General features: G+C 42.0%; 1 protein-coding gene and 1 long non-coding RNA gene across 3 annotated transcripts in view; one reads left to right on the top strand and one right to left on the bottom strand.

Annotated features, from left to right (window-relative positions):
- Positions 1–922: 922 nt before the first annotated feature.
- LOC310825716 lies at positions 923–5,333 on the bottom strand. 2 transcript variants are annotated; one of them, XR_014555478.1, is made up of 3 exons: positions 5,219–5,333; positions 3,841–4,238; positions 923–1,195 (listed from the first exon to the last, which is right to left on the bottom strand). It is a non-coding gene; the product is annotated as an uncharacterized lncRNA (long non-coding RNA). The 2 variants fall into 2 exon arrangements; XR_014555479.1 differs by lacking the exon at positions 923–1,195 and having other exon boundaries at positions 1,615–4,238.
- A 234-nt stretch (positions 5,334–5,567) lies between these two features.
- The window catches only part of FRS2 (fibroblast growth factor receptor substrate 2), a 41,824-nt gene continuing 25,375 nt past the window's right edge, over positions 5,568–22,016 (top strand). The window contains exon 1 of the mRNA XM_083699316.1: positions 5,568–5,960. The gene's annotated coding sequence lies outside the window, so the exon portion shown is untranslated. The remainder of the gene's footprint in view (positions 5,961–22,016) is intronic.

Here is a 22,016-nt window from a genome sequence, read left to right as displayed (position 1 = left end):
TTTGTAAGTGTAAAAATAGTTGCGGAGAAATATATATTGGCCAAAGAGACATCATGCACCATTGTATACACCGTGTCATCTGAATGGTACATGCAGGGATAAGAGTACAGCGTTCTCTCTCATGATAGGAAATATTGCTGCTTCAGCATATATCTATTATGTAGAATAGTCTCTGTTGGTTTGGTTCCACAGGATTCCTAGATGGCAATCATAAACAAATTTACCATGGAGTAACTACATTTAATCCTGTGGAATTTAGAAGTACAGTGGTACCTCGGGTTAAGTACTTAATTTGTTCTGGAGGTCTGTTCTTAACCTAAAACTGTTCTTAACCTGAAGCACCACTTTAGCTAATGGGGCCTCCTGCTGCCACCGTGCCGCCGGAGCACGATTTCTGTTCTCATCCTGAAGCAAAGTTCTTAACCTGAGGTAATATTTCTGGGTTAGCGGAGTCTGTAACCTGAAGCGTATGTAACCTGAAGCATATGTAACCCAAGCTACCACTGTAACCATACTTAAGATCACATTGCTGGCTAGTTAGCAACTTTCAGGTGAGAGGAACATTGTTTAAAAATATGTGGAAATTCTTTCCCAAGGAACCAATTAACCATTATGCTCAGTAAGTGATAGTGTAGTACTTTGCCAGGGACGGGGACAGGGACGGGACAGCAGCAGAGTAATAATTATCTATGAGTATTTAATTGCAGAGTTGACTTTCCCTGCTGCCTGAATTGAGATTCTTTAGCATTTATCAGAGCTCTGAATGTGGTACCTTTTTATCATATGGCATAAAAGGAATGGCTCTCTTCCCACCTGCCTGAAAGTATTCTAAAGAACATAATAATAATAAATAATAATAATAATAATAATAATAATAATAATAATAATAATAATAATAATTTTATTCATACCCCACCCATCTGGCTGGGTTTCGCCAGCCACAATGCTTGTAATAGGAGAAAAATGGTAAATTTCATGCCAGATATGGAAGGTTGCCTGCTTTCACAGTCAGTTATTTGAATGTATTTTTGCCATCAGATAAAAGTGTAATGTGTGGGGTCCACAAAAGATGCGGAGGGTGCTTATACTACTTTAAATGCAGCCCTGTTTTTTATGCGCAGGAGTGCATCTCTCAGATACACGCCACAAGGGATTGTGGGAAATCATCTGGTGAGGAATGAGGCACTCCTGCAAACTAAAGGAGAACATGGGAAAGAATAAGGAACAATTTATTTAGCAGATATATTCCACAGTGTAAAAACAAGTTATGCTGCTTGACTGCTCTTTAGACTACAGGGCTGGCTACTTTCTAAAACAATGTAGGTCACAGGTGAAAATATGTAGTCTATGCAGTCTAATCTCCATCACAAAAGCACCACACAATAGCTGTTCTTTCTTTTAAGAGTGCAAGGAGTGGAATAATAGGGGCATGACAGGTCAAGATTGAGATGCCTTGGGAGAAAGAGAAGCAGATGCAGGCCCCAACCATACAGACAATGATATGTGAGCAATTTAAGGCTGCAATGCAAAGCATACTTAAAAGTACGGACCAGAACATGGCTACAATCAGGATGCAGAACAAAAGACCTAAGAAGGCTACCCTCTTGCAGGATATTTGGTTGTGGCTTTATTTATTTTTAACAAAACTACTAGAAAATTAACTCTTAAGCAAGATAGAAATAAATGATATACAGATTTTTATTTGTTAACAACAGCTAATTCCTGGTTATCCAACACTGTGCAATGAAATAGAATAATGGTCCCAGTTGTACTAAAAAAAATTAAGAATCTTGCTGGTAGACTAGATACATTCCTATCAACAAATTCTGAAGTTAATTGTTTCCTAAATATGTAATTTTGGTAAATAATAAATTCACATGTCTATTTAATTTTAATAATTTTGGCATAACAAAAATTGTGCTAATATAAAAACTCTGAGCAACGTTTATCTGATATGTTGCTTTGTTACGCATGCGTTCCTGGACTCACACGTGCACAGCCAGCGCTCATGGATGTTTGTATACACACTGCTGAGAGGTTTTAGGATCTTTTGCTGGAGTTAGGATGTGTGCTTGTTATGGGTGGGTGCTAACCCTTACCCTTATGCCCACAAGAAGCTCACCCACAAAGAAATAAAGAAAGCTTGGCTTATTATAGAAAATAGGAGTAGCAGAAAATGCTGCTTTAGACAGCAAAGTTACAGTCTAAGCAGGTAGCAAATTACGATACATACACACCTTAATTAAAGAGTAAAAGATTACCTAACTATTCTAAAGGCCTTCAGGAGCATGGGCATGACACTTTTGCCATAATAAACCCACACTAGTAGAAGGAGGGGTGAGTATACCTGCCCTTAGAGCAAAGCCTAAGTATGCTGAGTCCTGGGGAGCACTGAGTAAGGGCTGCCCTGTTGGAGCTATAAGAGCCAACTAGCCTTTGAATCTAGGCTTTTAAATACCTTTTTGCCAAGGCATGCCAGTGGAAAGGGGAGAGGGTTGTGAAATAAGTGGCTGGACAGTGTTATAGAAGCGACCAACATGAATTTGATGAAACTCTGGGAGACAGTGGAAGATGCTCTGGTCCATGGGGTCACAAAGAGTCGGACACAACTAATTGACTAAACAACAACAACAACAATTTCCATAAGTCCTTTCAGAATACTGACAAATGGTTAAAACTGGCCACCCTGTCTGCTTAACAAAAGTGTGAAAGACTTTGATAGGGAGCAATTATTTGAACCTAGGCATCTCTGTCTGTGACCTGCCTTCAAATCACCTTCATTGAGGAGTTTGAGTATCCTGCACTTGACAACTAAATTTGCATGTGTTGATCCTTAAGTCAGATGTGTGTGAACTCAGGATATTCCTGAATGCCTTTCAGCAGGTGGATAGAGGCTTGTTTGATGGTATCATGGAGGATATACAGTAGTGACATATTATAGTTATCTCAATCTTATGCCTATGCCATGATCTACAAAGATAAACTGTATTCTAAGTTCAGATTCACTCAGAGCTTGTAACTCAAATCTGATCATATTACTAATGCTATTTCCCAGTAGTTTTTATTCATACACTTTATGAAATAGAGTAGGGAAAAACAATGTGGCAGTTGAAAGCATATAGCTACCAAGACAACATTTAATGAACAAAAGCATCTAATAGCACAAATTAGCTTTCATGCCAATTGGTTTGACTTTTCTCGGACGATTCAGGTTATATAAGCACCAGAGATCTAGCAATATGACAAAATTCAGAGAGTGCCAGAGAATTCCATAACCAGTTTGTGGGACATTTCTTCCTCTCCAATATTGCTTTGCTGGAATCTTTGAAGGCATAGGACAGATAACATAATACAAAATAATAATTACAGGCACAAACCAGCAGCCATATCCAATGCATGTTTACAAAATGGCAAGTCCCACTGAATTCAGGAGACTTTCTTCCATGAATGTGTGCATAAAGTAACAGCTGTAGGAGTCCTATGTGCACTCGCTTGGGAGTAGGCCCTATTAAATTCAGTAGGGCATACTTCGGAATCAACACACAAAGGATCAACTTACACATCTTATAAATATAACTGGGGCAGTTAATAGTGGTGTGCTGGGCCTGGGGGTAGCCCGAGCCACGGGGTCCAGGTCCGGTCCTGAATCCAAAGGTCCCACGAGGAGTCAGTCCAACAGGGCCAAGGCAGGACACGAAGCAGGAAACCAGGCAAGGTCAGACACAGGCTCCCAGGCAGGTTCTGGCAAACAGCAATGTTGTTCCCGCAACCTGGGGTGGGATCTAACAGGCTTTTATCTTTGTCGGGGTAAGGGCCGGTCCTGTTCCCCCAGGGACTCACCTCTCTGTCTCGCCTGAAGGCGAGCACTCCTCCTGTGAGTACTCAGGTCTCTCCTTCTCTCAGACCTTAGTCTCTGCAGCTCAGGAGATGTTGGTGTGTTAATAGACCCAGAGGTCACCTCAGCCTCTCCTGACCCAACAGGTAGTGGAGCAGCTATAAGTGATTGCCCAGCTGAAGGCAACGAGGTAATGAGGTAATCCCTGAATCTGGAGCCAGGGCAGGCTCAGGTCCCTGACTCAGCCCAGCTGGTGCTTGTTGCAGGGGAACCTGTGCAGACTGAGGCTCTTCAGAATCAGGCCCCAGACTTGGTTCAGACACTGCCTGAGGGAAAGAATCTGGTGTGGACTGAGATTCCTCTGGTTCTGAGCCCGAGTCCCAGGCCATCACAAGTGGTAAAACTGGAAATAAATTTGGATAGTAATTCAGATGAAATTCAGTATTAGTTTGAATAATAATAATCCATTTTGGTGAAATTCAGTATTAACTGTGATTAGTTTTGCTCACTGTGCACATTGTGCCAGTATGACTATTTTCAAAATTATGCCGTTTTCTTTTATTTAAAATAGTTATATCCTGCCTTTCTATCAATGAACCTCCAGGTGATTTACCATACATGACTTTAAAGCAGTCTGTCAATAAGCATCAAATATAAAGCACAGAGTAACAGATCAACCACAACGGATAAAAATTAAGCCCCATACTATTATTTGAAAGTCATGGAAAGTGAGCAGGAGCCTCTTTGGGGTGAGCATAGACATTACTATTTCTTCAGAGGAGTAGGTGGAATCAGCAGGGCTTCCGTTGCTTGACATAGTGCCTGAACAGGTTCATATGGAAGCAGTAAAGCAGGAACATAGGAGAGCAATGTCACAGCAGCAGTGATAACCATCTGCTGACATGGTATTTACCAATGTTGTATACTTGGGGGGCTGGGGGATTGCTCCGGCTTGGCACATGATCCCTTAGGCTAGGCTCAGGCAGTGACTGACCCAAGGTCACCTAGCAAACTCATCAGAGATGGGAATCCAGGACTTCCTAGCCAAAGTCCAGCCTGCTTGCTGCTCTACCAGTCATTGGCAATTCACTACTATATGACTGCCAGTTGATTCTAATAAAATGGCTGTGGCTGAAATTATCTCTTGTTTCCAGTGGTTTTTGTTTATTATTCTTGTTGTAGTAAAATCTAAGGTAAAAACGCAGCCTCCCATTTCTTCCTAAGCACTGACCCCCATGCCCTTGGAGAGAAGGGATTCTGCAAAGATCAACCACAGAAACCAGTACACTTGGATGTAAATTGTTTTATCAACAGTGCAACCCTATGCATGGCAGCTCAAAAGAAGAAGAAAAAGAAGAAATAAATGGTGGTAGTAAGTCTTACAGCAAAACCAACTGAGAGCCGTGTGGAACGTAAGAAGACCAACGCATTTATTATGCCATAAACGGACGTGGACTCAAAACCACGATATAACAAAACTCGCTAGCTAGGCTCTTTTAAGGAGCCGCGCAGGACTCTTGACTGAATTCCCTCAGCAAAGGGAGAATTGCATAGGAATGCAGCCCGAGCGTATTTATTCAGGAGGCGATTTCGTTGACATGCAAATCAGGGGATAACCGTCGCGCTCACAGTGACCCCCCCCCGCCCTGAAAAAAACGCTCCCCCCTTTCCTGGTGCTGTGATCTCCAGGAGCTTGCAAAACGCCTTCCACCCCCCCCCACCCCAAAGCAGGCGTTGCATAGCAACGGCGAAAGGTGGCGCCCTCGAAGGCGAGGCCTAGGCGGTCTGTGGGTGGCGGTTGCTGCTGCCGCCGCCAACCTCCTCTCTTCTTCCCCCTTCCCTCTCCCGCTGGGCAGGGCGAGGAGCCCCACACCGAGGGAGACCGGCGCTCTCCCCCGCCCCTCCGCTCGCGCTCTTTCTCCCTTCAGCCCTTCTGTTCCTTTGCTCCGGAAGGAGTTGCCCGCTTGGCCTAGGAAGTTGTCCTGGGCAGAGTCCGGCCCAGAGCGAGGCCTGTGGCTGCCGCTCTCGGGAAACGGCAGCTCTCGGGGTTGGAGACCAGGCAGCGAAGGACTCCTCCGGGCTGCTCCCTTCGGCCACCCGGAGGTGCCTTGGCCTCATGAAGAAGGTAAGCGCCGAAATCTGCCTTGGCGGCGGCGGCGGCAATCCCCCCCCCCATTGCCCCGGGCCGGGCGCCTCCATTGCGGGGAGTTCCCTCCGCTTTCTCCGCTCGCTTCCTCGGCCTGGCTTGGCGGGCTGAGGGGGCCGCTTTCTTTTTTAGGTGGCAGGGTGGGAAGGCGGGCTGTGTGTGTGTGTCTCTTTCCTCCCCCCCCCCAAAAAACCCCCGCCCATTCCCCCTCAGTGGGTAGGAGGAGAAGCCGAGGGAGAGAAGCGGGAAGGCGGCGGCGGTTCTTGCAGACACCGGGACAAGGCTCGGGAGAGGGGGCAGAGGGGTGGGAAGGGCGGCGGGTGCCTGAGGGAGGGAGGGAGGGAGGGAGGGAGAGTGTGTGTGTGTGTGTGTGTGTGTGTGTGTGTGTGTGTGAAAGTGCTTGGTGTGCAGAACGTGAAGCGCTTCTGGTGGGGTGAGTAAGTGGCGGCGGCGGACTGGTGTAAACAGTCTGCCGCCCTGACTGCGGTTTAAGGCTGGGCACCTCCCGGGGCTCGGATGGTCCTGTAATCACACGGGGTGATTTGCCTTGGAGGCTGCGACCGTCGAGGTGTGCCGACGCCAAGCGTTTCTTTCCCAGGTGTAGGTCTCAGGGGTCAGCTAGCTTCTTTCTCCTGGTTTTTTGGTTAAGAGGCACTTTGTTCCTGGATCCTATCTAGCTGGGGCGGAGAATAACCTCCACAGACCATTCACTTCTTCCCGTTTGTCCGTGGTTAAAGTTGCTTCTGTGTGTTCTGGCTGTAGAAAAGCAGTGAGTGCGTGTATATTGTTTTCACCTGCAAGAAAATCTTCACCTGCCTTTTCATGGCAAAACTTACGCAGAAGTAGAACTGCATTCTTCCAGAATGTTGTCACTTGCATAAAATATAGCAATGCCTTCACATTTTAGCTAGTTACCATCTAGAGATATTTTTTTTGGGGGTGTCCTCTGCGCCCCGCTGTGCATGAAAAACTTATGGGACAAAATGAATACCAATTGAATCTGAATTTTGTTTTGAGAATATAGACCTTTTTTCATCTCAGCTAATGTATAGTGTTAGGAGAAGAACATGGATTGAGGGAAGCAGATTTAAGTGCCCATACAAAGACTATTCTGAAAACCAAAAGGGGATGAGGACAAAAAATGATCCCTGGTGTTGGCAGTATTTTGTTCTGCGCCAGCAAATAGAAAGTATTATGATAAAAAATGTTTCCCATAGAAGTTTTTATAACAACTGATACAGGGAAGCATACTGAAGTGCTTTTTTTTTTGGCACCACACACATGAACATGTTTGGGGACACACTGAGATACAGTTGGGGTATAATTTATTTATTTATTTTTGCTTGGAAGAATGCAATAGCAATTCAGTAGAGCCATGCAATACTGAACACTGGAATGACGGGTACAAGTTGAACTCTTTCTTATATTTGAAATATAAGTTTAATCTTTAATCACATCAGTGTTAGTTGAGTCCCCTTTGGGGATGTGATAGGTGTGTCCCATGCCTGGGATGACAGCTTGCCTTCTGTCATGGACAGGGAGAATCTTGGGGAAGACAGGTGTTTCTTTGAGGAAGCTACTTATCTGCAAGCGGGGAGAAGATCCTGGTAGTGGGTGACGATCATTGGGAACATAGATCAGGCATCCCCAACCTGTAGCCCTCCAGATGTTTTGGCCTACAACTCCCATGATCCCTAGCTAACAGGACCAGTGGTCAGGGATGATGGAAATTGTAGTCTAAAACATCTGGAGGGCCGAAAGTTGGGGATGCCTGACATAGATGCTGGGTTTGTGGTGGATGTGCAGACAACAGGGTGACTTGCCTGTCTCGAATGAAGGTTGCAGATGATGTCTGTTGCTTAGATAGTCTGGTAGATAGGATGGGGGGGGTGTCAGTTGTCATGGTGCATGTTGGCACCAGTGACATGGAGAAATGTGGTTGAGAGTTCCTGGAAATAAAATTTAGATTGCTAGGTAGGGTGTTGAAAGCCAGGACTTTCGAAGTAGATTCTTGTGAAATGCTGCTGATTCCATGTGCAGGGCCAACTAGACAGGCACAAAGATTGACAAGTATTGTGTGATGTCTCCCACCTGTGCTTGGTCACATATGCAGAGTCTGTCATATGAAACCTTATTGTAGCGGCCATCTGAGCACCATAAAGGCATTTCTTAAGGCACTAGGCACAAGTTCAAATGCAATCAAATAGCATGCTCTTAAACACTAAATAGCAGGATACCATCTATGGAGGTGGTTCAATCTTTTAATGAGAAATGATTCAAAGCTGTGCTAAAGGAAGATAAGGAAGTTGTGGAGAAGCTGAATGAATTTTATTTGCATCTTGTCTTCACAGCATAAGATAGTTTGGCAGGTCCCTGTAAAAGAAAGGGAGTCTGAGGAACAGTGGCAAATAGCAGTGCAATGAGACAAAGTTCTTATTGACAAAAATAAAAACTTACAAATCACTGCGTCTGGATGGCATCTACTTGTAAGTTCTTAAAGAACTCTAATGTTCTCAACCTTGGGATTGTAGTGGATGACTGGATGCAGATGTATGTGGACTTAATGTGCAGTAGCTGTAGAAAGTGCAAATTCCATGCTAGGGTTCATTAGGAAGGGCACTGAAAATTGATAACATAATGCCATTATACATATCTTTGGTGTGGTCACACTTTGCATACTGTGTACAGATCTGATTTCCTCACCTCAAAAAGCTATGACAGAACTGGGAAAGGTTCAGAAGAGGGCAGCCAGAATGATCCAGGGGATGGAGCAACTCCCATATGAGGATAGGTTACAATATTTCAGGAATTTTAGTTTAGAAAAAAGATGAGTCAGAGCGGACATGATAGACAAAATACCCTCAAAGTCTCTTCCAATGCTACAACTCTCTGATTCTATGAAAATCATGCATTGTGTGGAGAAAAGTAGACAGAGAAAATATTAGAACTCATGGAGATCCAATGAAGATTCAGGTTGGTCGATTCAGGACAGACAAAAGAAAGTACTTCTTCACACAGTGCTTAGTCAAACTATGGAATTTGCTTCCACAAAAGGATACTGATGGCCACCAACTTGGATGGCTTTGAAAGAGGATTAGATTAATACATGGAGGATAAGGCTATCAGTGGCTATTAGCCATGATGGCTATGTTCTGCCGCCACTGTTATAGGCAATGTGCCTCAGAATGCCAGTTCCTGGGAATTGCTAGTGAAAAAAGTGCTGTTGAGCTCAGGTTCTGTTTGCAGGTGTCCCATGGGCAATTGGTTGGCCAGTCTGAGGACAGGATGCTGGGCTAGGGCCTCTGGTCTGATCCTGTAGGACTCTTGTGTTCTTATGTACAGAGGGTACAGAAAGCACCCATGTTCCTTAACTGTTGAACTCTTATTTCTAAAGTAAACTGATCTTATTTTTAATTAACTGCCTGCGTTACTTAAATATGCACTTTTTCTAAAGTTGATTTTAAAAAATTGAGGCTGGTTACAATTGTTTAAAGTAAGTTTTTCAGATGACTTCTGTTTCGAGAATGACAGCGTTTTGTTTTTTTTTTAAAAAAAGGCAAGGCCAGGGGTGTGGCATAAGCCAAGTGATAATCACTAAAATCTTGGAATGCTGAATGAACATCTGGCAGTGTACAACCTGTACAACCAGGTCAATGCAAGTTTATGCTGATACACATTACACACCTGTAGAAAGGTTATTTTCATATGTAATATGATTAACTAATCAAAGAGGTAAGATCTTGTAAATTGTTTGTGTTGAAGGATAATCCAATGTTAATGTAGTCTTCAGTTTCCTAAATTGGACTCAATTAGCTTTTTAAATATGTATTATTATTATTTGTTTTTAGTTGTTGTAAAGGTATAAATATACCTTTGGAATTACATGTTTACATTAATAAAAATTAATGAATGATAGCATGGGGGGAAATAACATGATGGATATATATTTGTGTTTTAAATTTTTCTCATCTAAAGCATTTTTACTTCATAGTCAATATAATATTTTATGTACATAATTTTAATTACTAAGAAATGTGTGTTTTGCCTAGCTCTGTTGCTGGGAAAGTCTTTGCCCCGAACTTGACACAACCAATTGGGTTGCATCCAGTGCAGCATTTGGTAAAGGATGCTAGCATAAGGGGAATTCCCCATCTCCTGTGCCTCCTTCAACCCCTTCACCCATCAGAAGCTTCTCCTGCGGGTCAGTAGATCTTTAGGTAAGACCTAGGATGTGGGGTAGGGTATCTCCACCATATTGTCCTTGTTCATCCTTCCTGCTTCAGCCCTCTGTGCCATCATCCCAGTCTTTTCTTGAGAATGCCTCAACATTTGATAGGTGCTTTTCAATGGATTGCGGTAGATGTGCCGTGATGGACTCTCTTTGTGTGAGCTTCGTTGAGTCAGTGTTGCATTGGATACAATCCTGTTTTTCCTGGGTGGAGCTTAAATCCTTATTCCAGGGAGCTATGAGGGTGCTGTGTTGTATTTATTATTCCTTCCCTTTAAGTGTCATAAATTAGTACTTGTGAGAAGGGTAACTCCATTTGAGCTCCTATCTTTTGGGCTGCGTGGGAACTTGCAATAGCAGGATCTGTGCCTCCTGTGTGCTGTTGGTGCTATGGCGTCATATTGCGTTTGGTGGTGCAGGGTGTGTATGCCTCATTGTGAGTTCATTGGTTGCCTTTATGGGTGGCATGTTGGTGTTGTCAGCAGAGTCCCTGAGTGGTGGATGCTGTTTACAGGAACTCTGCATCTTTAAGGTTTTTCCCCCCTGGTTGTATATTCCCCCTCTATTCCTGGGATGAGCATGCATTGAACAAGTCAGCTGCTCTACTAGCATAGATGTTGTCATATCTTTGGTCCCACTCAGTGTAGTGTGAGAATAGTATTACTCTGCACATGTGACATTAAGTGCATGAATTATTCTTGTTACTTCTCTTTAACAATGCCTAAAGACTTCAGATGGAATGGATCCCCCCCCCGTTTCTATGGGGCATCTAATGCCATGGAATATTTATTGACTTTGAGTCAGTAAAGATGTCATTCAGTGATCTCTTGCCAACTTCAGAGATGGAAGAAGAAATATCAGAGGGTAGAAATATTAGGGCAAGAGAAAAATTGGCTCTTCTTTCTAAGAAATGCCAAATTGAGTTTTATGTAAAAAATGTTTAAAGAAAAATTATCTAGTGTTTGCTGCATTACTTTAATGGCCATATCTGCCATTTGCAGCTGTGGCAAGCTGTTTATTTAGCGGTACAGGAAAGTGAAACAGATTGGATTGCAGAGAATTTATTTTTCATACCTGTCTAATTGCAAACACTCTGAACTGTGTGTTTGCAACTAGCAAACATTTTTTACCATCTATTGAATGCTTTCATTTATTTATTTTTAAAATATGCTGCTGGGTGGGAGAGAAAAAGCTCCTACATCAGTAGTAGTGATGCCAGATTGGGGGGAAAGCATGCTTAGGCAGCTGGATGGGTCATTCCTTGAGAAGGTGGTGTGTGAGCCTGTCAAAGATACTTAAGGAACATCAGTTTTTATTACTTGTGAAAATGTTAGTCATATAATTGTATTTCATATTATCGGGGCTCCACCGTTTTTGGCTGGCTTTGGATGCAAAGTCAAAAAAATGTAAAATCCTTCAATTGCTGTTGTTTGGCCAACAGCAGCCAAATAACCTTTCTATCTCCCCTTCTGTAAGGTCTGGAGCTTGATGTTTTGGCCACTGTGTGACTGAGTTGCTCTGGCTCCAGTTCTTTCACCTAATGTTGAAGCTCTGAGCAGGCTGAGATCATTGCCCACCACTACCACTCTGAGGTTGGGAGAAAGGTGGCCAAATAGCATCATCAATGGTGAGCATAGAAAGTAGAAATGTGTGGGTCTGCATTGGAGCTTTTCTTACGCTGATTCAAGAATGGTAGCCAAGTCTAACCCTAATTGGCAAGCACACATATAAATGGGGGAAGGTGGATATAGAGGAGTGAATTCAGAGGATGATGGGATCAGGGAGAATAGAAAACGGTGATGTCCTCAAAGGAAAAATAGTTACCCTGTCTAGTTAACCAGGCATTACTGGTGAGTTGGTAAGTTTATTAACAAATATAGTGTGATAACAAATCATAATCTCAATACAAGCCGGAACTGATGAAATTGAATTGTCTGATGAGTTGGATTTTGGTGGTTTCACATTGCAGTCTTCCTTTTTCTTTTAATTCAATATGGCCATCTTAAGGTCAGTTTCAGAGTGTCTTGGTGGGTTGAAATGTTCACTGGTTTTTGGATATTTCCATTTCTGATGTCAGATTGTGTCCGTTTATTTTTCTTGCATAAAGAAGGAATGCAGCAGGGCATTGGAAGATACACCAGTGATTAACATAATGTTGTGATTGACATTCTCATTGCCTCAGTACACGTGGGGACAAAGTTGGCATCTCAGTTTGTTGCCAAATTTGGTCCCTTTATTTGTGTGTCTGTTATGTGGCCTGTTGTTGCTGGTAAGTAGTTTTTTTAAGCTGGCTTGGTGGGCTGGTTGTAATCAAGTACAGGTCTGCCATCCAAACCTTTGAGAGGGATGTGTCATTTTGCAGGATAGGCGGTAGATCATTTACACATTTTAGTGGTTTAGCTGGGAACAGTAGGATAGAACAACTGAGGTTCTGTATTTTTTCTTCTTCTTTGGCTGTGCAATAGTAGATGGGAAGCAGAAGAGTATGTGTGGTTGCGAATAAGTTTCAATTGTAATGTATTGCCTATATGTCTGTTATGTAGTTGCAAAGTAACATCCAGAAACCTGTTGCATAGAATGATTTTAGCTCAGGTTTTTTGTGAGGTGAAAGTTTTTGAAGTCATAGTGGATGTTTCAAGGTATATGTTTACAATTTGCCGATACCTACTACCTAAGATTTTCAGATCCTTGTTTTGAGGGACTTCTCCAAGCTAGAGTAGAAATTTGGACTGTCCTCACTCTTCTCTTTCCCATTTTTAAATGGGATATTTACAGAGAAGGGCAATTTTCTTAATCAGTTTTCTTAATTATTGACATGTATAACATGCTTTAGATTACGGTAACTGATCTGTTAGTTACTAGATCATGCTAATCTGTAACAAGTTAAAAACATGCTACAGTGATTTTTAAAAAATAAAAACAACAACCTTAGTTTAGTGGCAGGTAGCTGCATTTATCTTGCAAAAGTCACAGCCCATAGTCATGATTACTTCTCACTTTTCTCATGGAATTATAACATTTACTTACTACCCTTTTTCCTTCTGTGACTTCAGCTTAATTGTTTATTTTTAATAGCATCTGTAACAGCTTTGTTACAATAAGCCTTTGTTGGGTTATTGTTGTGATTAACCTGAGAATTACTCACCTAGTCACAGCCTGGGTGGTGGCATATTTAGACTGCTGGAATTCAGATGATTAAGACACAAGTTCAAATTCCTACTTAACCAAGAGACTTAATGAGTGACTGACCTGCCTTACTTTCTCTCGGTTTATGTTACATGTTAGGATAGTAGTGGGAATAAAATGGTGGTGAGAGGACAACTATGGAAAGTCAGGATAAAAATAATCATACCAGTACTCACAAACACACAATAGAGAACATACAAAAAAATCTGAGCCGGGTGCTCTTAGGCAAAAGCAAAGGAAAATGAGCCCACAATCGACAGCAATCGACTGCAGCCTCCCAGGGATCGACCAGTCGATCCCGATCTACCTGTTGGACATCCCTGTTCTATATAGACATGGGGTTCTCTTCTGAGTAAGCATGTTTTAGGATGGAAGTCCTTGCATTATATAGTCTTTTAAAAAAATAAATATTTCACTTTTAACCAACTACAGTACTTAAATACATGTGTGTGATTCATCAGGGTTGTGTTTTGCTTTTCCATCACAAATATGTACAAATGCTAGTCACTGAAAATGTCAAAACTTGGATTTAACCCAAGAGCTGAAAATAGTGTTAGCTTTTATGCACTGAAAAATATCAAGCTTTCCTACTGGGAGGGATAAATAAGAGACTGTATTTGAGCAACTAAGCACTTAGGTTCATCTGTGCCAAATGTTTTTCCAAAGTAAGTTGTATACTACACCAATTAAAAAGATGTAGCTGCAAGTGGTTTTAGGTTTGTTTGACTTGTTCCTAGGAGGAGAAAAAAAACTAAACCATGGAAAAACCTAAACAATAAGGTCTGAGTAGGGAACAATAGCCTGCTCTCAGTGTGAATATTATTGGAATAATATGCATGGACTTCATTAATTGCCTGTTTAAATGTCCTTATTTGAGTCAGTTCCAAACATGTTTTGAGGAATCTTAGCTAAGAGTGGGCTGTTCAAGGGACCATACTGCTTGTTTATGTAGTTATTTATTTTGACAAAGTCCATCTGAGGGTACACTGCTAAATGCTTCAGAAGTTTTATGTAAGAAAATAAAAGCTTTGTTTTTAAAGTTTTTGTTTAAAGTGTTTTTAAGTTTTTATTTATACTCTGCATTTTATTTTCCAAACAGAAACCCAGAGCAACTTGGAACACTTCTTGCAGAGCTATTTTGTTTTTCTGGTATTCTGTGTCAGCTGATGGGTAGTTAATTTTTGATAATGAATTTTGCCATTCTCAAAGAATATTTTGAAGAAAAAAAATACCAACCCATTGAATAAATTTCTGGTAGGGTGGGGATGGGAGAAGAGAACAATATTGCAAGAGAACAATATTTTTCCAGCTCAGGACTGAAATATTGACAGTCCAGTGATGCTTAGCTAACTTTATTGGCTTTATTGTGTTGTATTTCAATAAGGGTGAGGTTTGCTTAAATTAAATTGTTGTAACCTGCCCTGGCACATCATGGTGAAGGGTGGGTAAGAAATCATATAAAGAATAATAGTATCAACTAGTAATAATTGATGTAACCATTTCCAATTTTGACAGCAGTACCACAATAAATAGTCTGGCTGGCACTGAGTGATGATGGCTAGAACTATGGCTTTGCCCTCTAAGCTTCTCTACTTAAGTTTCATTTGGTCAAATCCGTTCCATTATCCCTTTTTCCAGCCCATTCTGCAACTCTTAATCATTGGCCCTGATAATTCTGAATATATTTCAGGCAGCACAACAAGACCATTTTATTTCAGCAAGTGGAAGATATGCAAAGTATCCAGTGAAATGCTTCCATTAGTGTAGGGACTTCTGGCTAGGCAGTGGAACTTCGTCTCCCTGTACATCCCCTAAATATGTTATTGGGGTTCTCCCAACCCTCTGGAGCAGATTTGGGGAGAGTGTGGCAGGCACATGGGGAGATGAAGGGGGAAGGAAGTTCTTCTTATGGTAACAGAACTACTTGGATACTGCCCTCTGTCTTTTAAGCCCCCCACCCCCACCGATTCAAATTTAGCTTGGGGAGGAGAGGGACAGACATCTGCAGGAGTTCCCCGCAGGGCTCCCCACACTGCGGATAGCAGCCTGCTGCCCGTGTGTGCGGGGCACCCTGAAGCAGAGCGCCCCTCGTGCCGGGCAGACATCGGCCAGTCCCACAAGCTCGGGGGACAGCAGGGAGGCGCAGCCCCGCCATCCCGCTGTTCCTCGACCTGGTTTGGTTTCCCCGACCAGCTTTTGGGGGGAAAAGAAAGGAATTTTTTCCCCTTTATTTCCCCCCCCCCAAAAAAAACTAGGTGCATCCTATGGGACGGAGCGTCCTATGGGACGAAAAATATGGTAAATTACACACATGCAGGAGAAGTGCAACATTAAGAGTGAATTCCTAGTTCATTTTTTTCTTGGTGTGGAGATTCTATTTTTTTAAAAGTGCATAGTGTGTAATTGTCTTCACTGGATGTACTCTAAGAGTACTGTTTGTACAAAACAAATTGTTTCTTGCGTGTCTGTTACAGAGTTAACCTTTTGCACACCTGGCATGACCAGTGGCTTAAAGAGATAAGCCAAAGAAAGACCCCTGTACTCCGTAGAGGTGTGGGTGTACCGTATACGCTAGTTGTATAGTTAATGTGACTGAGAAAGCAAGTGAATAAGTAATTAGAAATGATGCAAGGTGAATTTCCATGGAAGATAGTATGCGCTGGGGCCAGAGTTGGAGGTTTTGGGATTTTGCTCCTAATTATTGTTTGCAGACAGCCTTGTATCAGTCTGCGTCAGCTATGAATGACAAAGGTGGATTTCCCCCCTGTATTTCTCTTTAAGGATAGGTGGAAGCTGGAAATCAGTATATGAAGTGTGTGTTCATGAAATGTAGATCAGACTGAGAAGAAATTTGGGCTGTTGATATGGAAAAGAACTGTGCCTTAGTTGACTGATGGACCGTAGTTGACTCAAAATAAAGTGGTGGAAGTTTAAAAACAAACAAGCTACAAGAGAATAAGTTTTCTAACTTGACATGATGTGATATGATGCCCAGTGGGGCATAGTGACTACATTTACTTCTCAATTGCATAGGATATTGGAGGTGCAAAAGCCCACTGCCCTGCCATGTGTAGAGAATTGCTGTTTAGATATTGCAATGCTTTAAGACAAGTCCAACAGCAGACTTTTTCTAATGTTCTTGCATCACACAATAAAACCATGACTGTTTTAGTTCTGTTGCCTGATTCCTCAGCAGGCTATACATACTAGAGTCTAGACTAGTAGTTCTCAAACTTCCCCTCCATGGACCACTTGAAAATTGCTAAGGGTTTTCGTGGATCATTTAATGATATTTCTGCCTGCTGTAGCAATTACGGTGCATTTTGCTTGATGCTGTATGCTTTTTATTGTATTTTCTTGCTTCTTTAATTTCTTCTATTGTATCAAATTATTAACAGAGATGTTGTGGGCTACCTGAATGAAGCCCATGGATCACTGGTGGCCTGCCGACCACAGTTTGGGAACCCCTACACTAGGCTGAGGGTTTAGAAGCATTTCTGGATCAGCAACTTAATGGCCTCTTTCCACCTTTGCCTGCTTGCCTTGAAAGAGTTGAAATTTCAAAGTATCATTCTGCAATATGTGGAACATTACTAGTGGGTGGAAGAAAAAAAAGAGTAAAGCTATTCAAAAACATAGCTAGCTCTGGACTAGGAACAGCCTAGTAAGACTCTTAAAATACATTATACCTTATAAATGTTAGCTTCAAACGTGTTTATGTGCAGAAATAGTCCTTAATCTGAGGCTCATGTCTAAGAATCTGAAACATTCTTCCAGCTCTGATCTAAAGGCTTGTACAGCATGGAATTACTAATACTGTAATCCACCTCCCCCAGTATGTGGAAGTTTGTTCCACTAGTTTCAACAGATTGACTTTGTGTCATGTGTTTAGGAATAATGATGCAAAGTTTTCACCTAAAGTAAATTGCAAGGGATCAATCTTAAGTTCTGTTTAAAACCTTGTGCACTCCACTCTGGTTATTTTTCAGACATGAACATCTTTTCTTTTCTTTCTTTCTTTCTTTCTTGTGAACTTTTGTATTGCATAAAAACAGATTGTATTTATCTGAAGCATTTATACCCTGCTCATTAGCAGAGAAGACTCCCATAGCAGTGTACAAAAATCAGAAAGAATAAAACGATTGTTTCATGAAACATTCAGAACAACAGCTTCCTTAATACCTGTAAGAGGCAGACTTATCAGCATTTCCATATAGCTGATTTGATGTTGAGTTCATGGAATTGCTGCTATTCCCTAAATGATCAAATTTTTAAAAAGTATAGCAAGTTTATCTTAATATTAAAAGTGATGCCTTTCAGATGAATTATTGGTATATTCTCCACTTTGTTGCACTAGCATTAATAATTTGAAAATTGGCTTCCTAAAGATTCACCAGGTGGCAATCTTGGAAACCACAAGCAAATTGAACCATTATTAAGACAGTTGGGTGAGAACTTGCCTCAGGGGAGTTACCAGTTAGTTTTCTACCTCTCCAGAACATATTCCATTCTCAGTGCTGAAGCTAAGCAATGCTTGCTGGTGAGCACCCGTATTTTTCACTCTATAACACGCACCTGACCATAACACACACATAGTTTTTAGAGGAGGAAAACAAGAAAAAAAATATTCTAAACGAAACAGTGGATGTATGATTTTTGTGGTTCATACTGTGGCCACAGACATGTGATCTGACGGTGAGTTTGGGGTAGCCCAATGCAAAACTCCTGAGAATCCATGTGGATCCATGCTTTGTAACCACGTTTTAAGTGGGGAGGGAAGGAAAAGCACTCAGGGGACAAGGAGCATGCGTGGGGTGTGTGGAGAAGGTTGCTGCTAATAATGCAGAAGAGAGGTATAAGGGGAGAAGGCTCCTCTCCTCTCCCACTTTGCTCCTTTAAAACAAGCAGGCTCTGCTTCTCTCCCTCCTCCCCGGCTTAGAGAGCTGAAAAGGTTTGCTGCTATTTAGTGAGCTGATTGGGGAGGAGAGAGGGACAGAGAGCACGGTTTAAAGCAGCCAACCAGACAGGAGCCGCTTACACCTGTGTAAGCGGCTCCTGTCCCGCTTTGCTGTTTCAAAGCGAGCCACGGAGGAGGGAAGGAAGGGGAACCATGGATCCTCTGCTCACGACTGCAGCAGATCCCCCCCCCCGCCACCCGTAGGCATTCGCTCCATAACACGCACAGGCATTTCCCCTTACTTCCTAGGAGGAAAAAAGTGAGTGTTTTTCGCCCTATAGGACGCACCTAGGTTTTTTTGGGGGGGGGGAATAAAGAAAAAAAAATTCCCCCCCAGGCACGGGGCTGGCGCGGGGGAAGCCCGAGCTTCCCCCGACCCCAGCCCCCAGAACAGCCTGCTATCCGCAAGCCTAGGGACACGTGCCGGTCTCCCCAGGCTTGCAGACAGCTGTGCGAAGCCCGGGTGCGCTCTTCAGCTCATATAAAGGAACGCGGGAGGTGCTGTGGGCTAAACCACAGAGCCTAGGACTTGCCGATCAGAAGGTCTGCAGGTGAACTCCCGTTGCTCGGTCCCTGCTCCTGCCAACCTAGCAGTTCGAAAGCACATCAAACTGCAAGTAGATAAGTAGGTACCACTCCGGTGGGAAGGTAAATGGCATTTCCGTGCGCTGCTCTGGTTTGCCAGAAGCGGCTTAGTCATGCTGGCCACATGACCTGGAAGCTGTACGCCGGCTCCCTCGGCCAATAATGTGAGATGAGCGCCACAACCCCAGAGTCGGCCACAAATGGACCTAATGGTCAGGGGTCCCTTTACCTATATAGAGGAGGATGCATTGCAGGTGGTTGTAGTACATGACCCTTGGGTTCATTACAACTCTATGATTTTATGACTGTCAGGAGTGGGGTTCATAAGTCTGTGAGTGTTCCTTCACAGTGTTCTGTTTAAAGAATTTGAAATTGCCCAGATGGGATATTAGAATGGACCTTTTTCTGTAGAACTAGGGATTTCCAGCAGGTTTCCGCTCTGTATGTAAACAACAAAGATTGGCATGCTTTTGTGGCTAGACAGGGAAAAGAAAGCTTATTGGAGGTCTACAAGGTATTTGAAGAGTCCCCTTGTCTCTCCCAAGTAGTACTAGGTGCTGGACAAGCGGTAGGATAGCATGTTGGAGCTACTTTTGCATCATCACAGTCCAACAAGGTTAACTCACTAGTTTCTGTAGAGGCTGCTTTTGGCCAACAATACTTTCCAGAAAATTTGGGGTTACAAGAAAATATCCGTATGGGAACTGACTTGGATTATCTTACTCCTTAATAAGTACTTTTGGCATGCTATTTCTGTCAACGAGAGGATTCTGGCACCAGCAGTGAAAATAAAGAACTGCTTCCAATTCTGTGAATCTTACACTGTTGTTAGATGACACACTAGTCCTCCTATCCAGTTCAACAGAGCCTAAGCTTAAATATCTCTTTGGATTCTAGAAGTATCCAAACAAGAAATATTCCCCTCTCCACCAGGCAACTACTTTTATCTTGAGGTGTCAATGTCCTAAGACAACTCTGTATGCAGCATGAAAGCAATTTCAATTGCAAGAGAAATGCAATGGACAGTGGAACACAGTGACACGTATTCTGTCCATGCAATTACTTTTTCCTGAACAGTTTGTTTATTTAATTTTTGGATACAGAAAAATGTATTGACTGCCAGTAAACTAATAAGAAAAGCAAGTAAGAATGATTTGAATTGGATATGGCATGGTTGCCAGAATGGAAGGAGAGGATCTCCCTGATGTGCAGCCAGATTTAGGAACAGGAGTCAAGAAAAAGCAGGTGACTGGCTTTTGTGTGTGCATTATTGTAAATGGCATAAGGCCCAATTTTAAGTCTGCTACTACTACTTTCTGTGTACTGCAATAGTAATAAACCCTCAGTACTGCAATAGTAATAAACCCTTGACTCAGTACCGATGTTTACATGTTTCAGTCACACCCAGTAGAGATTATTGCTTGTTTGCTTTCATTATTGGTTGCTTTGACAGTCAAGATTAGTATGCTAGCACTGTAAAGTATAAGAACTCTCAGTATAAAGATTACCTCTTGATAGGTGTGGGAAGGGTCCCCCCCAAAAAAATACTCTTAAGACATTTCATATTCAAAAAAAGCATGTAAATAGAAAGCAGAATGCTTTGGCAATGCCTACTTGTAGGTTGTAAAGTTCTTTGCATTTGTATTGTGTGCTTTCCAGGTGGCGCACAAGTGCTTAGTTGATATTAACCTCATAAAATCCTGTTAAAAATCTTATCCAGTGTTTCTACCACTGTTAATGGAGAGATCTTCACAGACTTAAGAAGTTGGCCATCCTTCTTTTCAGAGCCATGGAGTGTTAGCCCATGCTATGACCTTGGACCATTTGATTATCTCAGCAATAAAATTAAGTGGTTAGCAAAAGAAATTATTTCTACCTAATCAAGTAAAGCCTAGATTGCACTAAACTGGGAGGGTGAATGGGCAGAACTGGATATCTTTGAGCACTTGAAATAAAGTTGGCTCATTATCTGTATTTGTCTGGCAGGGACAGTTGGAGGATTTGTAATTTCATTCCTATCTTTATTAAGAAAGGACCTCAATATCTGGACTGCATTTCCCCCTTCTTTTTACCAATAAAAGTCAAAGCAGACAAATTGTATTCTATGAGATAACTTACAAAGTAACTGAAATGTGTTTCTATAATCTTGATTCAGGAAAAATACATTTTTTTGGCTACCAGAAATTCATGAAACGGGGTTTGAACTCAGATAATTTTTTGCAGAAGGCTTCCATTCATATTTACAACAATCTGCACTATAGATGTATGCGGCAGACAAAAGAATCTGATTGCTTCTCCTTCCCTCTTATATTTGAGCATAAGTTTTTAAAGCTTTGCAGTAAGTTTGTATTTCTAAGAATAAAACAGTGTATAAATAATCAGAGTAGTTTAAGTTTGTATTTTAAAAAATGTGTCAAAATGAAAACATTTAAATGGGAGTGGCGTTGAAAAGTACAAAGCAGCAACTTCTCTGGAATTGAGAGAAACTATTCCCAACTGGTTGAACAAACATTTTGGTTGCCAGCTAGGGCTGACTTTAAATGGACCAGCTGCCTGTGTCAGCAGCATAGGGTTGCCAGGGTAACAGTGACTGTTTAAAGAAGAATGTAGCTGAGAGGGCAAGTTTTTGATCTGTGAGTTAAGGGAAGGAATTTGGTGTGATCATGCATCAGCCCTCCTAATCACACACACTCAAGCACTCAAAGCTATGTGGGCGGTGTGTAGCAATTTACAATTCTGTTGAAGCTTGTGTGAGGCTTCCAATTACTTTATTTTCATAGGAGCCAAAGCACTTGGAGTGTACTATGAAAATCAGTACATTTGTGATTTTGAGGAATAGTGATGAGCGACTCACTGCTATGTGACGCGCAGTTTGTAACTGCAGAGATAATTGATACCTCCAACCTCTGGATTTTGATGACTTGGCTTTCCCAGGGACAAGGAACATTCAAATCCATCTTCAGATAACACTTATCTCAAAAGGAACTGTAGATTTAGTCATATGGATTTTTTATATTACTGGCTTTTTTGTTACCTAAATTATTTTATTTCTAAATGATATATTCAAAAGATAGAGATG

Source organism: Podarcis gaigeae, assembly GCF_964106915.1.
Source record: "Podarcis gaigeae genome assembly, chromosome: 10".
In the NCBI taxonomy this organism is placed as follows: Eukaryota; Metazoa; Chordata; class Lepidosauria; order Squamata; family Lacertidae; genus Podarcis; species Podarcis gaigeae.
This window is presented reverse-complemented; position numbering and strand designations above follow the sequence as displayed.